Source organism: Cornus florida, unplaced genomic scaffold (assembly GCF_030987335.1).
Source record: "Cornus florida cultivar Cherokee Brave unplaced genomic scaffold, ASM3098733v1 CherokeeBrave_3.0.0_Hap2_Chr04, whole genome shotgun sequence".
NCBI lineage: Eukaryota > Viridiplantae > Streptophyta > Magnoliopsida > Cornales > Cornaceae > Cornus > Cornus florida.
The window spans coordinates 82265897-82286012 of NW_026775574.1; positions in this window are offsets into that span (position 1 = coordinate 82265897).

Here is a 20116-nt window from a genome sequence, read left to right on the forward strand (position 1 = left end):
GTTAAAGAGGGGCATTCGTACTGGTAAATTAGAAGAGGTTATGAAACTGTGGAGATTGTCCACTTGTTTCCATACTAGGTGTAAGGTATTGCTTCCTTCAAGCTCCAATCTTCAAAAATTTGGGGTTACGAAAGCATATGCTGAATGGTGGGCCAAAGTCTATGTTGATCCATTTACACAGGAAGAAACTACCTCAAAGCAACCTAAACGCATGATTTCTCCACCAGAGAAACCAACTAAAATCAGGAAGGTTTTAATTAAGGGGCTAAAGTCAATCTTCCCATCTAAGCCAATGCCAAAGGCAACCATCGAATCTCATAATAATTATGATGTTGTTGGAGGGTCTAGTAGTCATCACCAGACAGCAAAAGATGCCCCACCACTAATCAATAAGCTTGTGATGAGGATCGTAACTGGAAGCATGTCACTGATAAGGTGAGACTTGATCTAGTACAGGAATGTGTTGCCACTTCTCTTGATTGATTTTTAAATGGGGTACCTAGCAGTTCAGAACCTATACAGGTATTATTTTAATTTATTATTATTATTATTATTATTTTTCCGCGATTTACCATCACTTTCTTTTCTTAATAGACAAAAGGCAATGAGGGATTTCTCTGGGAAGATGTCATCTTTGTTGCTAACTCAACATGTAGTGAATAATCTATTTATGGACCACCTGCCTTAGCGTTGGCAACTGCGATGGGAAAAGGTACAGAGGTTTCACTACAAAGAAGTAGAGCTATTCAACACTCGGATGTTTTGGGGGTTGCTGAAGTGACTAGTCAAACTATGGAGACAGTTGAAAAGGTTGGTATAGATCATATGGCTATCTCTTACTTGCCTATAAGAGAACAGGGTCCACCTTTGCATCATATTGCCCCCTCCGAAATGTCAATTTTCAATGCGAAAGAGATCATTCTTGATGTTCATCGCCGTGCTGCTTTATTCTTTATTGATTTCATAAAGGATATCATACGCGATACTCCTACTAACAAAATATCGTCTCGAGCACCTAAACTTCAAACACTTTATGAGGGACTTGCAAAACTCCCTGAAGACCATTCAGCTTTGAAGAGGCAAATTGACTCGTATACGAATAATGCGGGCAATTATGTTGTTATATCTTCTTCGTATGCTTGTATGATGACTTCAGACTCTTAATCCCAACGATTGGCCAATATTGATACACAGCTCACCAACGCTAGGTCTATAGAAGATGATGGTGCAAAGCATATACAATCACTTCGGTCTAGTTTGAGTGAAGCCGAAGTTAAAGAAGCCAGGTTAGTGAAGGAGTTGCAACAAGCCAGGGAAGAGACTGAGGGGCTTAAAGTCCTCATATCGACAACGGATGCACAGTTATCTCAGAAGAAGGAAGTCGTCACCAAACTTTGGGAAGATTGAAAATCAGTGGAAGAAGCTAATGTCATCTCTAATCACGATCTTGAAGTAGTGAAGCAGCTAGAAGAGATATTATGGCAAGAACGTGACGAAATCATAGCTATGGATTTTTAATATTGATAATCATTTATTTATTATTATTATTATTATTATTATTATTATTATTATATTTATGCAACTCCAAAAGTTGTAACTTTGAATCTCAGCAATAAAACAAATGATTTATTATCTCTATTTTTTAACAAAGATGTTGTCATTATTTATTGGTTTCACCGTTCACAGTTTATACTCTTGCGGACCAGGAGTATACGAAGAAATTTTTTTTTTTTTTTTTTATATATATATTTTTTCTGGATGACTGAACTTGGAACTAACCTCCAAGCTGCCTACATACCCTTACAAGGATCAAGTCAATGATAGTTCGGTAGAAAATAACTTCTTTTTTTATTTTTTATTCTTGGGGCCATACACAGTTTTAGCTCATGCGGGCCAGGAGCATAGTGCAGTTTAAGCTCATACGATCAGGAGCATAGTTTTTATGGGTAGTAGCGCTTCAGGAATTTGCCATTAATGGGCCCCACTCTTACTCCGTCTTCATCAATAATGAGATATGCGCCGTTAGTATAAACTTCGTGAACAACATATAGTCCATCCCATTTGGATACAAATTTATTTCCCTTTTGATTCATGATAATTGGTCTACGAACAGCTAATACTAAGTCTCGAACTTGAAATGACTGAGGTCAAACTTTCTTATTAAACGCTTTAGAAAGTCGAGCTTGATAACACTCTAACTGTTGTTGAGCTTCTAATCTCTTCCCATCCAATGCTTCCAGTTCTTGAAGACATAAGATAGCATTTTCTTCACTTGTAAGACCTTCTTGTATGGCTTTCCTTAACGAAGGGATCTGTTGTTCCAATGGAAGAACCGCTTCTAAGCAATAGACAAGAGAATACGGAGTTGCTTGAGTATGTGCACGATGCGTAATGCGGTATGTCCACAATACTTCTTCCATTCGCTCAGGCCAATCTTTCTTTGTCTGGTTGACTACTTTCTTCAATAACTCACAAAGAGTTTTATTGAATGCTTCCGCGAGACTATTTGCAGGGGCATTGTACATGGAGGATTTACGTTGTTTGAAGCCAAACTTCTCACAAAGGTCAGTTACCCAATTGTTTTTGAAATTCGTCCCATTATCAGTGATGATATATCGAGGGACACCATATCGATAAATAAGGTTAGGCTTGATGAAATTAACCACTGTTTCCTTTTTCACATGTTTCTAGGGTGCAGCTTCCGGCCATTTAGAAAAATAATTAGTGGCAACCAAGATATACAAGTGGCCCTTTGAAGACTTTTCTAGAGGACCAAATACATCTAATCCCCATGCATCAAATGGCCATGACGTCACAGTAGGGTGTAATGGCTCCGGTGGTTGGTATATGAAGTTAGCATAGAATTGACAGGCTTGACACCTTTTTGCATACTCCAAGCAATCTTTGTGTAACGACCCGATCATTTGCCTTCCTTTCCTTTTTCCTGAAATTTTACGAATGAATTTTTTTCGTTTAATTTTCTTTTCTGAGCTCTGTTTCGTGTCGCTTAGTGTCATCTCGAGTGCTCAGAATTGGTTTTTGAGACTCTTTTATGTGAATTGACAACTTCCTTTGAGGACCGAGTCATTTTCGCATTTTTCGTTTTTCGGACCTATGCGCTATTTCGTCTTTTCCCTATTATGTCATTTTCCCTATTTCGTCTTATCTCCGTTTGTCAGTTTTTGGCACAACCTCACTTCTCATGCTCGGAGTTGGTTTTTGACTTCACGTGTCTTCATCTTCAGTGGTTTCCTCGAAATACGTATCTTTACTTTTGCAAGAAAGTACTCTGGTTGCTCCCGGTATCCACAGGGACATAGATGCATAATTCTTCAGAATCTTTTTCATTTCTTGGGGTGTTTTTCGTAAATATCTTTTGAAGATATTTTATTTCAGGGGCATCTAAGAAAATATCTTTTGGAAGATATTTTCATTCTGGGGTAATTTCGCAGTTAACCATTTTTGTAAGGGTCATTGTGCAATTAACGAAAGTTGTTGCAAAAATGTCTCGTCTGGAGCCTGGATCCTCGTACGGGATTCATTTTCACTTTTCGTTGACTTATAAATTCATAGAATTTCCTTTTGGTCATTTTTCTCCAGTTTTAGAGTTTCTGGACCCTGTTGCCGCTGAACTTGTTCGGGGCATAACTTTCTGCTCGGGACTCAGTTTTCAACGCTGTTTCTTCTGTTGTTCATATTTTCTCATTTTAAATCTTTTTTGTTCATAGAGTTTTGCCGTTTGAGTGCGTTTGCTCAAAATCCACTTTTCCGGACCCGGCGGGGCCCTTTCGGGGCACTTTTTGAGACTTACTATAAATATGGGACTTAAGAACAAAAAAATCAGATTTCTTCTTCTTCTTCTTCCTCTCCCATGGCCGGCCAAGCTCCCCCCCATGGCTGCCACTTTCTCTCTCCTCATTTGATCCACTTTTCTTTGATGAAAAGTCTTCGGCCTTAACATTTGTTGTTCGCCTCGTCGTGCTCTACCATTACCCCTTATTAGAAACCATTTATGACCAAATTTCAAGTTCGGGATTGAGGTCAAGTTTGGATTTTCATGGGGCTTCTTGGGGATTCATATAGATCATGTTGTTCCCGACAAAACCTAGGAGTTTCGTCGGATTCGGAGCCGTTTCAATTTGGTGGGGATTTGGGATTTTCATCTCAAATTGAGGTAGGAGGTGTTATAGGTTTAATTCTTGTTATATAACATGCTATTGATGCTTATACAACTTGATTGCATGCTTAAATATGAAATCTAGAGATTTTATTATTTAATTTTCTTGTATTGGATTTGATTTTCCCGGTTACTTATGATTTGTTTTAAACATGTAGCATGGTAATATAATACTCTATAATATGGTCATTGACATATATTAAATTGAGGAAAATTGAACAAGTAATAAAGATTTTATTTAATAATTATCTTGAATAAAATATTAAATCATGTGGCCTTAACTAGTTCAAAATCAATATGTGTTAGCATATCAAATTAGGCCTTAGCATGCTCTCCAACATAGTTGAATTTGAAAGTAATTGGAGGTGTTTTGAAAATTAGTAATTATTAATTAATTAAATTAATTAATTTGCCCCGAGTGCACTATTCACTCTATTTGAATTCCGACTTGATATTTTTGATTTACATGCCATATAGCTTCACATGTATTTGATTTAGAATATTCGGTTAGGTTTCGAAACCTTTTATTTAATTAAATTCCATGTTTAAGATTTAATCCTCATGGTGATATACAACTTGGAATTGTATTGTGGCATGCTAGAAAATTAAGCTTAGGTATAGTTGTTCACATATATTAAATTGGGATTAATTGCATGAGAATTCCAACTTTTAATTTATATTTAACTTTAGTGAAAGTTTAATTCACATGGTCTTAAATTGAATGAAATAAACTTGTAATGTGATATTACATTACTTCTTGGCATGTTTTCCAACATAGGTTAATATGAGAGCATTTGGTTAAGTTTGAAAATCAAGAGATTTTAATTAAAAGAATTAATTAAAATCTATTTTGTGGTCATATTAGCTTAATTAAGGTTTTAACTTGATATTTGTATTGGCCATGACTTGTTTACTAATATATATTAATTTGGGACTATTTAAAGTTGTTTTAGAATCTTGGGATTTAAATTAGCATGATTTAATTAAAGTTCTACCTTGTTGTTGTATTTAAACTCATGAGCTTATGTTTTCAATATTGAATATATTGTTATCTTGCGTAATGATTTGCACACTTCATATTTAATATCATTCATGCATAGCGTGTAACGAATCGCACACTGAAGATTCGACATTCATCATATCATATTAGTTGTGGATTTAGAGCATGTATTGTATAGGTTTCCAAATTTGGTTGTTCTTGGTAGATAGTTGATTATCTTGCATATTCCTGTTGATATATGCGTTGTTGCATAACTTGTACATTTTGAAAACTTGGGGATGTCGTTGTTTGACTATGGCTAGGACGTGGTTCTAGTACGGGGGATAGTCTATCTATGTAGTCTAGTGCGCACATAGGGAGGTTACCCATGGGCTAGTAACCCTAAAGTAACTATGTTGTCGGTCTGATCCGGCGTGACGTCCGAGTATTCACTTTGTTTGATTTCTAATTTCATTTTCAAGTTAATAACTAGATGATGTTGTAACTTGTTGTTCCTTATTTGTCGTTCTATTTTAATTTACATGATGTTAACTTTGCGAAATTGTGCTTTATGCGTTGTATTGGAAGTTCCAATGTTGGTTAAATTGCATCGATATTGAAAATTATGTTTTGCCGTTCTAACAAAGCTTAGGATTGATCCTATTGATTCATTTATAAGTTAGACGTTAGGTGGCATGACCCACTTCTGTTGTTTTCGGGCTTTAGATTTTAAGTTGATAGCTTTAAGAAATTGTATTTTGTTGCCTTGTATAATATGCTTTTATGTGGTTAGATTGCATTGAAGTTGTAATTTGCATGGCCTAGGATGATTCCTTAGACTTATTTAGAACATAGACGTTAGGTGACATGATCACTTTAGTTGTTTCTGTATTCGAGATTGCAAGTTAATACCTTTAAGAACCTATATCTTGTTGCTTTATATAACGTGCTTCCATATTGTTTAAAGGGCATAGATGATGTGATTTATGCTAGAAACACTCTAAAGTAGCTTAGGATGCTTCCTAAGTCTCATTTCGATATAGACGTTAGGTGGCATGAACCCCTTTAACATATTTCACCTTAAGGTGATAAATTTATAAAATACTAGGTCGATGCATGCTCATCTCCTACGAGTAGCTTTATGTTACTCACCCCTACGATACTGGGGCATATTTCAGGTACGAAGACTTGGTTCGTGACGCCTAGCATTCCTTGGATGTCGTGTAGCTTTCAAGTTTCCATTTTATGCGAATGTTAGCATGAAATGTCATTTTGTAGACTTATATGTCAAAATATGTATATTTGATTTCATGAATGTAATGTGTACTTAAGTACACTCCTTTCAATGTATTTGATATGTATGAGATGAGGCCGGAGGCCAATGACCATTATATTGTATTCTATGTACTTTTTAACTTTATGAAATATTGTGAAAATCTCGAAAAATCACAAGTCATTGCTTCACCATGGTTGCATCGGGTGTGGGAATTCCATTCTCATTCTTTCATAGGGTCTTATTAATCTTGTATGAAGTGTGGCCAAGGGCCAAACGGTCAATTGACTCCATTTTGTAATTTTGGATTCCATGTTTTCCATTCCAAGTCCATTTTTGTCTTTTTGCCCGTTGGGGGGTCGGATTTTGCATCGGCTATGTTTTTAAGCCATGGACCATTGTAGCGCGTCTAAATAGGTAAGTTACGTTTGCGTGCATAGTCGTTTCCGGGCAAAACCTCATCGTTTGTGTTTTGAGCCTCCAACGGACTCATTTTGCGTTTTTGTTGCATATTCTGATCTAGGGGTATTCTAGACTTTTCAATTCAGTTTTATTTCCTTCTTTCAACATGGTTGAATAGAAAACATGATTTTAGGGGAGGTTTTTTTTTTTTTTTGTGTTTTTCCATAAAATGTCGTCTTGGCATTGGAAATCACTTACGAAGTTCAGCTCTCAGTTTTTCAATTTAGCAGCTTTTTGGACTTCCATGACCGGATTTCATGGAGGGGCATTTTGGGCATTTCACATTGTGTATTTTTCAATTTTTCTTGAGATTCACATAGAAAACTCAATTTTGAGGGGGGTTTCTTCTTTGAGTTTTTCTAGAAAATGTCATCTTGACCCTCAAATTTCCTTTTTTCCCGGAAAAACCCTTACTGCCAGGGTTTCTTGCTACCCATTCTGCCACCTTCACATCTAAACCGTTACGATGGGTTTTGTAACCGGTTAGATGAGTGTGGGCAGTGTATTTCTCATGAATTTTAGCCTCCTAACCGGTTAGGAAGGTCTCCTAACCGGTTAGATGTTCATAGGTTGCCTCTTTTGGACCGTTTTGCCCCTTCTTCTTCCGTTAGCCATATCTTCTTCATCCGAATTCCGAATCAAGTGATTCTTGAGTCTAAATTCATTAATTTTTATTGTCTTTCTAATGGTGTGCTCGGTGGCACCCACTTTTAAGCTGGAAATGACAATTTTGCCCCTAGGTTCTTTCTTGTTCGTTTTGAAACGTTGCATCTGCATTTGATTCATTTGGGTTCCGTGACCTCGTTGAGGGTCATAGTGGTGTCTTAGAGCCTTATAGTATCTCTAGAGACCGTTGTTTTGTCTTTTGCTTCCGCATTTTGGATCCGTTATCGGGTCATCTTTCGGTTCATCACTGACTCACCGAGTTAAAAAACTTAGGCCGTCACACTTTAACCATGGTGGGCCAATAATAACCCATTCTTTTGATGCGAAAATGAAGTTTTGGACCAGATTGATGGGCTCCACAAATCTCAGGATGTGCCTCCTTCATTGCATGGGTTGCTTCGTCATTTCCAAGGCAGCGAAGGAAAAGGCCCTCATATGAACGACTATATATTGTATCGTTGTAATAGATGAAATGAGGTGCTCGTTTTCGTATTTTAGTCTTATGACGTAGGTTTTTGGGAAGCTTTCCATGTTCTAGATAATCAATGATATGGAGTCTCCAGTCTTCTTCCTCTTGTGTCTAACAAGAAACCAAATTACTTTCTTTAAATTTATTCTCCAAGACTTGTGGTAAAACCCATCGTTGACATACAGGAACATCAACCAGGTCCTCATTAGTTAATGCCAATGTTGTAGCTAAATTTGCCAAAGCATCAGCTATCCGATTTTCCTTCCTCGGAATGTGCTCTAGTATGACGCTATCAAAGCGTTCCAACAAATGAGAGGCATAATGATGGTACGACATTAAATCATCTTTCTTAACCTCATATTATTTAAGAAGTTGGTTGATCACCAATTTTGAGTCTCCATATATTTCGAGATCTGTGATCTTCATCTTATTCACTATTTGAAGGCCGATGATCAAGGCTTGATATTCAGCTACATTATTTGAACAGTTTTCAGCGAGTGTAAAAGAATATGGCATAACATGTCTTTTTGGAGAGACAAAAACTACACCTGCTCTGGCCCCATCTGATCGTGCTGCCCCATTGAAAAACATCATCCATGGAGGGAGGATGTCCACAAGGAAGACTTCTTCATCAGGAAAATCTTCAGAAATTTCCCAATCGGTTAGAATAAGATGGTCCGCTGAAAATTTGCTAGGACTTATCCTTTCACTGCTTTTCGTGGCACGTAAAAAATGTCAAACTCATTGAATAAAATTGACCACCTCGCCAAGTGTCTGGAAAAGACCAGTTTAGACGTGACATATTTGAGAAGATCAGCTTTTGCAATAAGATGTATTGTATTAGCCAAGAAATAATGCCTCAATTTCTTAGAGGCGAAGATAAGTGCGAGGCATGTTTTTTCTATTAGAGGATAATTTCGCTCCGTCGGGGTGAGCCTGCGACTTAAGTAATACAAGGCCTTCTTTTTATGTTCTTCATTATTCTGAGCAAGTAGGGCACCCAGCGATTCTTCTTGCGCAGCAATGTAAAGTATGAGTGGTTTTTCAGGTACAGGTGCTCCTAATACCGGAGAATTGAGAAGGTACTTTTTAATGCTATCGAAAGCATTTTGGCAAGATTGGTACCAGTTGAATATAGCGTCTTTCTTCATGAGTCTATTAAAAGGCTGACAACGACTAGCCAAATTTAAGATAGACCAACGAAAGAACGCAAGTTGACCTTGTAAACTTTGAAGCTCACGTAAATTCTTTGGTGGTGGCATTTTTTGAATGGCCTCAACTTTATTAGGATCAATCTCAATATCATGATGACATACGACGTATCCCAGGAATTTCCCTGAAGTCACACCAAATGCACATTTAAGGGGATTCATCTTGAGCTGATATTTTTGGAGGCGATTAAAAACTGTGCGCAGATCCTGTAAACATAACATTCAACAATCTTGTGGAGTATGTCGTCGAAGATCCTCTGCATGGCGCGCTGGTATGTTGCTCTCGCATTTTTGAGTTCGAAGGGCATAACTTTGTAGCAATATATACCTTTAGGAGTGTGAAAGGTAGTTAGCTCCTCATCTTTCAGAGTCATTCTTATCTGAATGTACCCGGAGTAACAATCTATAAACGAGAGAGCTTCATACCCCGTGGTTGCATCTACAGTGAGCTCAGGGATGGGAAGAGGAAAATCATCTTTTGGGCATGCCTCATTTAAATCACGAAAGTCCACACAAATTCTAATCTGTCCATTTTTCTTCTTTACTGGAACAATGCTCGAAATCCATGTTGGATGATCTCATGAATGAACCCTACTTCAATCAATTTATTGAGTTTTTCCTCTATCCTCGGAACTAGCTCTAGACGGAAGAAACGTTGAGACTGCTTAATTGGATGTGTCCCATGTTTGACAGCGAGATTGTGCACTATAATTTTAGGATCAAGATCGGGTATCTCTTTGTATGTCCAAGCAAAGACATCCTTGTACTCAGACAATAATTGAAAGAAATCATTTTCTTCTGAGGTGTTTAGGAATGCACTAACGAAAATTGGTCTGGGCTGATCATCAATCCTTAAGTTGATTTCTTTGAGTTGATCAACGGTAGCCTTCCTCCTGTCTTCTAGTGTTGATGGAGCTTTCTCGATGTCATCTGGTTGTTCAGAGTCAGGTTCTTCTTCAACAGTGATATGGTACAAAGTAATACAAGATGATCCGCCAATGTCTTATGCTTTATTCTGTAACGACCCTAAACTGATACTTTTTTTTATTTTAAAAAAATAGATTTTAAGAAAAAAAATTTGGGATGACCTCCCCTAAAAAGTGGCCTATAACAACCTGTTTAAATAAAAAAGAAAAACGCAATGGCCCTTCCTGGCCTTTCAAGACATATTCAACCTGTCCTAACACACAATACAAATAATAAATTCCAGAATCCCATTCATCCGTTCATTATACCTCAACATGGTTCATCTCATGGTGGAACATCCACATACTATTTATCCAAATTATCATAATTACAGTCCCAAAATATATGGTTAAGACCTAAAGTACATATCTTACAACGTTTGGGCAACTTATACTAAAGTTATTGTCCATAATTATAATTACAATAACAAGGGTCTACAAACCTCTATACTGAATATAACAAACTAAGGTTTTACAAAAATATGGGACTTAGTACAAAAATAGCAAAAAAAATCTTCTAAATCCAAATTAAGCCTGTGATGGAACGTCATCCGCCACTTCTTTCCCGTTTCCTGAATTTTTTATGTTAAATAATAGGGTGAGCAATTTGCTCAGTAGGCGGTGCCTAAGACACACCTCTTGTGTCTCCGTGAATCCAAACAAAGAATAGAACAATAGGGGCAGGGTCATGCCATGTCGGGAAAGCACACCATAATAACCAATCTCAACATAAACAATATGACGCTATGGAATGCAATGGATGCCGATGTCACTCCTTATTTTCAACATTCAAAACCATCACTTTCAAACTATTAATATAACCCGCCCTTTGGTGACCCTGTAGCAACACGAGAGAAGGATTGGCTAGTGTTCCTGACCCTTGGTAATCCGGCGATGTCATTTTAGGTACAGCTAACTCAACCACGCTATGGCAATCTCCCTAGTTCCCTTTAGGCTATATTAACACTCCGGCCCTTTGGTACCCCCGCGGTGACTGGGTTTTCATAAAACACTTTAATCAAAACTTCTTTCCCAAAATTTTCCTTTTTTTGTTTTAAAGCAATTTGTTTCCTTTTTCCTCCCAATGCTATGCATGAATGCTTCATGCCATGTAATTCATCATTCTACAATAAATTAATAATTTAATCTCACATTACACTTTCCAAGAATTTCTAAGAATATATAACATGCTTTCATACAACAATTTTAGCAAGTTAACAACATTATCAGCTAGGGAAAATAACACATAGAACAAGCTTTTCACACATAACATAAATTTAACACATATCCACATACTCAAATTTCAAGGTTTAGTCACATTAAAACAAAATCAACTCAATCTAGCATAATAAGCAACAAATAAGAAGAATTCTACTCACTAAGGCACAAAAATATATGGATTAGAGACCCCTACCTTAAATTGATGCAAAACCCTCAAAATGGGTTCAAATTTTTGAAAATCCTAGGGAGTTCCAAAGCTGAAATTGCTGGTATGGATTCGAAGGCCTCGTCGTGGGCTTCAATCTGCCGCAAACGGCTTCCAAAAACTCCAAGAATTGAAGAAGAAGAAATCAAGCCCTAAAGTTTGATGCAAAAAGAAAAAGAAAATGAAGAGAAAATGGGGGAGAAGGAGGAACTAGCGGGGAGAGAGAAGATTTGTGAGACTATGTGTGGTCTCTAGACCACTAAGTAAGTGGGTGGTAGGTCCCACCACCATTTTTGACTTTTCCTTTTTCTTTTGTTTTAATTCTACACCACATACCTATATATAAGTGCACCACCATATAAATACCACATAAGTCACACAAAATAAAATACATAAAATGTAAATGGACCCAACCAAAACCCCCCCGTGCACAACAATACCGGTAACAGGTCCCACATGGGACTGTCTGGCCCGAAAAATAGAAAAATGCGAAAATGACTAACCTTGCATTTCCAAGAGTCCTGAACTCAATGGAATGCCCCAAACGACTATCTAACAAACCCGGCACACCCCACGATGTTCGGTACGCAAAACGTAAAATGACGAAAATACCCTTGCATAAACAAAATTCTGGAAAAAATGAAAAATGGAGAAAATCGAAAATATTACAATCTTCCCTCCTTAAAGAGATTTCGTCCTCAAAATCTACCCTCCTTATGAAGAAAGTCCACAGCCACACACTCTCTAAGAACACCTTACAAAACTCCGAAACCATGAACCCATCGACATTATTGCCTTTGACACTAGACATCATCAGGTAATCACACACCTCTGCCACCAAAACCTAATGTGGGTACCCATCTCTGCCTTAATCATAACACAAGACCAACTAGACTTTACGCCTGACTCACAACCGACATCGGCCCACTCTACACTGCCATAAAAGGCTCCAAAGCCCAAAAGAAAAACGGTCACCAAACCACCAATTAAGACAACATTAAACCACAACTCATTGTTCAAAGAACACACCTAATCCTAATTTTATACATCTCTGTCAAACTAAGCACTCGCTATCCAACACAGAACTACATCATCACATATCCGTACCAACGACTACTAATCACGCTATACAACGATCGCTATGCTTATCAACCTCAAAATGACCAAACAATAATTCTCCCAACAACTGCATAAACATTTGTCACTAAATCAATAAGGTGCACTATTCTATACCCAAGACACAATTCCTCGAATCAAGATTTTTAATAATCAATGATCGTACCACAAACCCTTTATCGGACACTTGATCTTACCTAACACACCTCGTTACCTATGACAACCACCTGAATCCATACTATCACACTGACACAATCTGAAATTTTGGGCTGTCACTGTTTCTGGCAAACTAAAATAATCATAGACCTTGGACCCGACATCGTGCTAAAGATGGATTGACACAGGAGAAATGGTTGGCAGGCCATTTTCATCATCGATCCGATCTCAACACAGACGTCATTCCTGTCCTCAGGTCTAAACCTCAAACACAAACCCACATAGTCCATAAATCAACCACGAGATCCACTCTCTAATCAATCGGTCGCTTTACATAACCTCAACAACTATACAGTCACATACCAGTTTTAAAAATCCCAATCATGCCTAAATCGTAACAAGCCAAAGTAACATAGTGCCAATACCACAATTATCAATCAACCCAAAAGCCTTTCAGTCACTTCATATTACCCACAACACGTAATCAACATCATAACATCTTTCGATTCGATTCTTATTTCTTCAAAACGCACAATACAACAGTCTCATGTTTGAAACCTCAAAACTAAAGTCAATCCCTACTATTATTCCTTAGTGAAATCACACATTCTCCCTTTCTAGCTACTTGGCACTCAAACAATACCAACACTTGTCCTCAAGGCACTGCTTAATTTAAACATCAATAAAAGCATCTGGATATACAACTCACATTACATCACCTAATCGTCCTCAAACTACCGTTCACGACACAACCCTTAGCCACCACTGCTAGTACCAAACATTAGAAACACAATCCCTATTAGGCAACCCGTGCCTCACATCCTACCAGTTTAAACCATTCTCAAAATAAACACTACAAAAAGTAAAGGCAATTCCTCCCTTCATGGAAATGAGTCGACCCTTCAATCAGAACCTCAATCGATGAACTCTAACAGTGCAACAGCCGCTCACAAATTCGTCCGCCCACAGACGCGCACAACTCCTAGATAAAAATAAGACTCACAATAAACGACGTCCTTACCAGGACTAGAACAAATGGAAAGGGTAACAAGCCCCGCTCTCACAAGAGACTAACGACTCACCCCTAAGTGTACCCGACCACCTGTCACACGCTATTCTTCAATCGTCCAACCATGGACACCCAATCTCACTTGAGATGAAAAGAACTCCTTACGTACAAAGAGAAAAACCAACTGGAAACGCATACGAAACTACGAACACTAATCTAGGTGACCTTGCCACAAACAGACCGTTGCACTCTATCAACGCAATTACCTCGCATACAAAACACCGCGGTAACCCTGCTAATCAAAACCAATCAGATAAAAGCACCAACACCCTCAACATACTAACATTAGGAACTATCACTGCACGTTGGACACCGCATCCTATCCTTCCCAATAATCTCCCAATGAAAAACTTTATGCAATACAACGACACATGATCACCCATTCCACCTCTGCCCTTTGAAAGTGACACTGCCTCGATCCAATACACACAAAACTCGTGACCTCAGTCACAACAACCCACTGACTCTTCAAAAGAAAAAGATGCCTACATAGCAACGTCGTCCTCACTGACTCTAATGACCACACCGTCCACAATCACCTCAACCGGCGCACAATCCATCACCTGCCAGACAACACGCAACAGACAACTCGTAATTTCCAAACCGCATTTGGATCATACCTTAAACCACTATGCTCATCAGTACTAAGCATCGCACTACAATACCATAACACCTCTACTGCCACTCATTCCAACCACAATCCTATTCTATCATCCCACTGGACCATTAACCCACAACTAAAGGATTTTTCCTCGGATACTATTAAGACAATAACATCGTAACAGAAGAACAAGCATTACTCACAATACTCCCCATAATGATCTCTGCATACAACTAGAAAAGAACCTCAATATGACAATACCTTGCCGATAAATCTTCAAAACAAAAATGAGTATAAAGCCCATAATGCTTAACACCCAACTGTCACCTCAATACCATCAATGGTGCCATCAATCATCAACGCTTAACCGATAACTTAATCCATTCCCTTTGAGGTGATCAACGAGCCTAAATGAGAAAAACTCATACTCTAGGTTCATCGTCACTACCTCCCTTCTTCACTATTCCTTAGAACACTATTAGCCCTGACAAAAAAAAATCAAATGGCCTACCAACTAAGCCTACAATATCAACCTTGCTCCACTCCTTCTCACCATCAATCTACCTTTTTGGATCCTCAAACACTGAGCACTATCTCCTGATATGTCAGACACAATTGAAATACAACCTGAATCCATATCTTTTAAATTCTAAAACATAACTCATATGATAATACCATATTCACCAGCTATCACCTCATCCATAAACAACCAAGCACTCTAATGACCCCATACTACATGCCTTATAATGCAATCATACTATACACAACTAAAACTAACCGCTATACACTACTTCGAGACCCTATAGACAGCTATATCAACCCAGAAATTCCGCTCATCGACCGAGCCATGTAATCGACGCACCGAGAGCCAATTACCTATAGCATACTCCTGTAGTTCTCTGATACAAGGATCACCCCTTGACAAACTAGTCTCCACGACAGCCAGAACCAACATGTTCCCTAGACCGTACCAAATGATTCATATCTACAACTCATAGACTACATTTATGACTTAAACAATCTCTATCACACCTACCACGTCCGGTTCATTAAGAACCTCCACACCAAACCGTGTCTGAGTCGCAAACACCGACCTCCTAAAATCATACCAGAACCCTCACTCGTACACTTGACCTCCACGGTCGCCAGAACCCATACACCAGAGTATGAAACTCACACACAACACAGTCAATATGCCCTAAAACACAACCCGTTCGAAGTAGTGCTCTAAGCATCACACAAAATGCAACAAGAGGGTAACATAGCTACACACCAAATAACTCAATCCACGAGCTAAAAAACCAAGCCATCTATTCGATAAGAACTGACACTCAACCATCCTAGAGCAACCGAACTCCTCGCCAACTCAGGTCAAAACTCACATAACCATCCCATGCTCGACCGCATAAACACATAAAAATATAGATATGCACGTATACGAAATAATTGAAACCACAATACTATGCTCATTACTTGTCACATTATCATAGAGAAAATTGCACTGACTGTGCTTACTTTTCGCTACCATCGTATATCTCATACTTTCTACCTTATCATATATGGCATGCTTACAGTTAACATATACACTTCATTTACATGTATTGACAATTTAAACACGTATACACTTAGCAAATAGGCATGCCTGTCAAAACATTTAACATTTAAACAGGTAACAAGTAAGCAAGCTTCTTAAACAGTTAAGTACTTTAACACATAGGCACATAAATGATGCAAGTCAACTCTATACCCCTCCTAGGTAAGCCATTACCCATCGTCCGAAAGGAATTCGAACCTAAAACTCTAATACCATTATTATAATGACCCTAAACTGATACCTTTTTTTTTTTTAAAAAAAAAAGATTTTAAGAAAAAAAATTTGGGATGACCTCCCCTAAAAAGGGGCCTACAACCACCTGTTCAAATAAAAAAAGAAAAACGCAATGGCCCTTCCTGGCCTTTCAAGACATATTCAACCTATCCCAACACACAATATAAATAATATATTCCAGTATTCCATTCATCCGTTTATTATACCTCAACATGGTTCATCTCATGGTAGAACATCCACATACCATTTAATCCAAATTATCATAATTACAGTCCCAAAATATATGGTTAAGATTTAAAATGTATGTCTTACAACGTTTGGACAACTTATACTAAAGTTATAGTCTATAATTATAATTACAATAGCAAGGGTCCACAAACCTCTATACCGAATATAACAAACTAAGGTTTTACAAAAATATGGGACTCAATACAAAAATAGCAAAAAAAATCTTCTAAATCCAAATTAGGCCTGTGGTGGAACGTCATACGCCACTTCTTTCCTGTTTTCTAATTTTTTTATATTAAATAATAGGGTGAGCAATTTGGTCAGTAAGCGGTGCCTAAGACAGACCTCTTGTGTCCCCGTGAATCCAAACAAAGAATAGAGCAATAGGGGCGGGGTCATGCCATGTCGGGAAAGCACAACATAATAACCAATCTCAACATAAACAATATGACGCTATGGAATGCAATGCATGCCGATGTCACTCCCCATTTTCAACATTCAAAACCATCACTTTCAAACTGTTAATATAACCCGCCCTTTGGTGACCCCACAGCGACACGAGAGAAGGATTGGCTAGTATCCCTGACCCTTGGTATAACCCCGCGGCGTCATTTTGGGCCCAGCTAACTCAACCACGCTAGGGCAATCTCTCTAGTTCCCTCTAGGCTATATTAACCCTCCAGCCCTTTGGTACCACCGCGGCGACTGGGTTTTCATAAAATACTTTAATCAAAACTTCTTTCCCAAAATTTCCCTTTTTTATTTCAAAGCAATTTGTACTCTTTTTCCTCCCAATGCTATGCATGAATGCTTCATGCCATGTAATTCATCATTCTACAACAAATTAATAATTTAATCTCACATTACACTTTCCAAGAATTCCTAAGAATACATAACATGCTTTCATACAACAATTTTAGCAAGTTAATAACATTATCAGCTAGGGAAAATAACACATAGAACAAGCTTTTCACACATAACATAAATTTAACACATATCCACATACTCAAATTTCAAGGTTTAGTCACCTTAAAACAAAATCAACTCAATCTAGCATAATAGGCAACAAATAACAAGAATTATACTTACTAAGGCATAAGAATATATGGATTAGAGACCCCTACCTTAAATTAATGCAAAACCCTCAAAATGGGTTCAAATTTTTGAAAATCCTAGGGAGGCCCAAAGCTAAAATTGCTGGTATGGATTCGAAGGCCTCGTTGTGGGCTTTAATTTGCCGCAAACGGCTTCCAAAAACTCCAAGAATTGAAGAAGAAATCAAGCCCTAAGTTTAATGCAAAAAGAAAAAGAAAATGAAGAGAAAATGGGGGAGAAGGAGGAACCAGCGGGGAGAGAGAAGATTTGTGAGACCATGTGTGGTCTCTAGACCACTAAGTAAGTGGGTGGTGGGTCCCACCACCATTTTTTACTTTTCCTTTTTCTTTTGTTTTAATTCTACACTACATAGCTATATATAAGTGCACCACCATATAAATACCATATAAGTCACATAAAATAAAATACATAAAATGTAAATGGACCCAAGCAAAACCCTCCCGTGCACAACAATACCGGTAACAAGTCCCACACGGGATCGTCTGACCCGAAAAATGGAAAAATGCGAAAATGACCAACCTTGCATTTTTTAGAGTCCTGAACTCAATGGAATACCCCAAACGACTATCCGACAAACCTGGCACACCCCACGATGTTCGGTACGCAAAACGTGGAATGACGAAAATACCCTCGCATAAATAAAATTCTGGAAAAAATGAAAAATGGAGAAAATCAGAAATATTACATATTCACTTCTTCTGATTGATTAGTGAATACAATGGTTCACCTTCGAGCTTTTAGTGTAACATCGTTGGTGACATCTATCTCTGTCTTACGTTTCATTCGCGAGGGCACTAGGCTCTGAACTTCACTATTATTCACCATGTCGATGTTAGCTTTCTTTGATTTTCCACTCTTGCTGCTTCTTAGCGGCACATCATTAATAGTACCAATTCGAGAAAATATTGACTTTCGAGATTGAGGTTGTGGAGATTTTGTTCCTTGGTTATGAAAGCTCATTTTGTTAAAAACAGAGGCACAAGGCAAACTACTGACATGAGAACTTGAAATATTTGATTCTTGGCTCGACAACTTGTTGAATACAGATATTCTATCACATAGAGCTCCTATATGGTCGAAGACCGATCTTTGATGCATAGTCTGATATTCTTGTTCATCTTCAATTTCTTCAAACCCAATGTATAAGGTGTTTGACTTCTTATCCCTTTTTTGTGATTTGAATTCGAAGTGGCTCAGAAGCTACGAAACCGATACCAGACTTGGGTGGAATGATTTTATGTCCTTGATCTTTCAACTTCTTCTATGTCTCATTAAGGCCATGCACTTTCTCACCGGTGACCTCAGAATTAAGTTTTTCAAGGCTTATTGGATTAGCAAAATCATACCCCGACTTAGCCAAGAGTTGGTATGCCTTAGGATCGAATCCTTTATTAGTCCTTTGTTTTGGAAGTGATCTTCTGACCAGAGATTGAGAAGGCCGCACGAACTCTTTTAATGGAGACTTGGACGGCGAAGACTTTTGAATCTTAGTGAGAGGAAGAGTTAACTCTCCTTTAAGCTTTTGTATATTTTTTTTTCCCTTGGTTTGTGACATCTTCAATTTAAATTCCTTGGTTTCAATTATCTCGATGACAGGTGACTGCCCTTCTTGTCATTGAGAATTTGGAACATATTTTAAAATAGGTTTCGTCCGATGTGCTTTTTATCGAAACCCCTCGCGATTTAGCTACCTTTACAATGTTTGTCACTAAAACATCTAATGGATCACTTAATACTTCTTTTGTTTTTGTAGATTGAATCTCTTGTGTAGATGGCTTGGGATGGGCACCGTTGCAAAATTAAATAGAAAAACATAAGAAATAGATCAAACACACACACAATAAGAACATACACAAATTTTACTTGGTTCACCCAAAATTTAGGGCTACGTCCAAGGGTTGCAGGGATTTCACTATGATGATAAAAAAAGGGCTACAGATACAAAGAGTTCAGTATGAATAAATACCCTTGCACTAGGGCAACATAACAAGTGCGAAAATAACCAAAATACCCTCCAAATAAGTTGGGCCTTGGTACACAGTATCTATCAGGCTCCATACTACCCACTAATCTCCTACTTGGAGACTGATAAACATCAAACTGTCAACTCCCACATGCCTTCATACATATCAAAACACCACAGAAACTCACTCCTTTGTCCTTAAGCTTGAACACCAACTGAAGCTAAACAAAGCTTCAGTTTTTCAATTGTCACTGCCTTGGTTAACATATCTACTGGATTTTTACTCCCATGGATCTTTTTAAGTGATAAAACTTTATCTTCTAAGTGTAAGCGTATGAAATGGTACCTCAAATGTATATGCTTTGTTCTGGAATGGAATGCCGGATTTTTAGCAAGATGAATAACACTCTG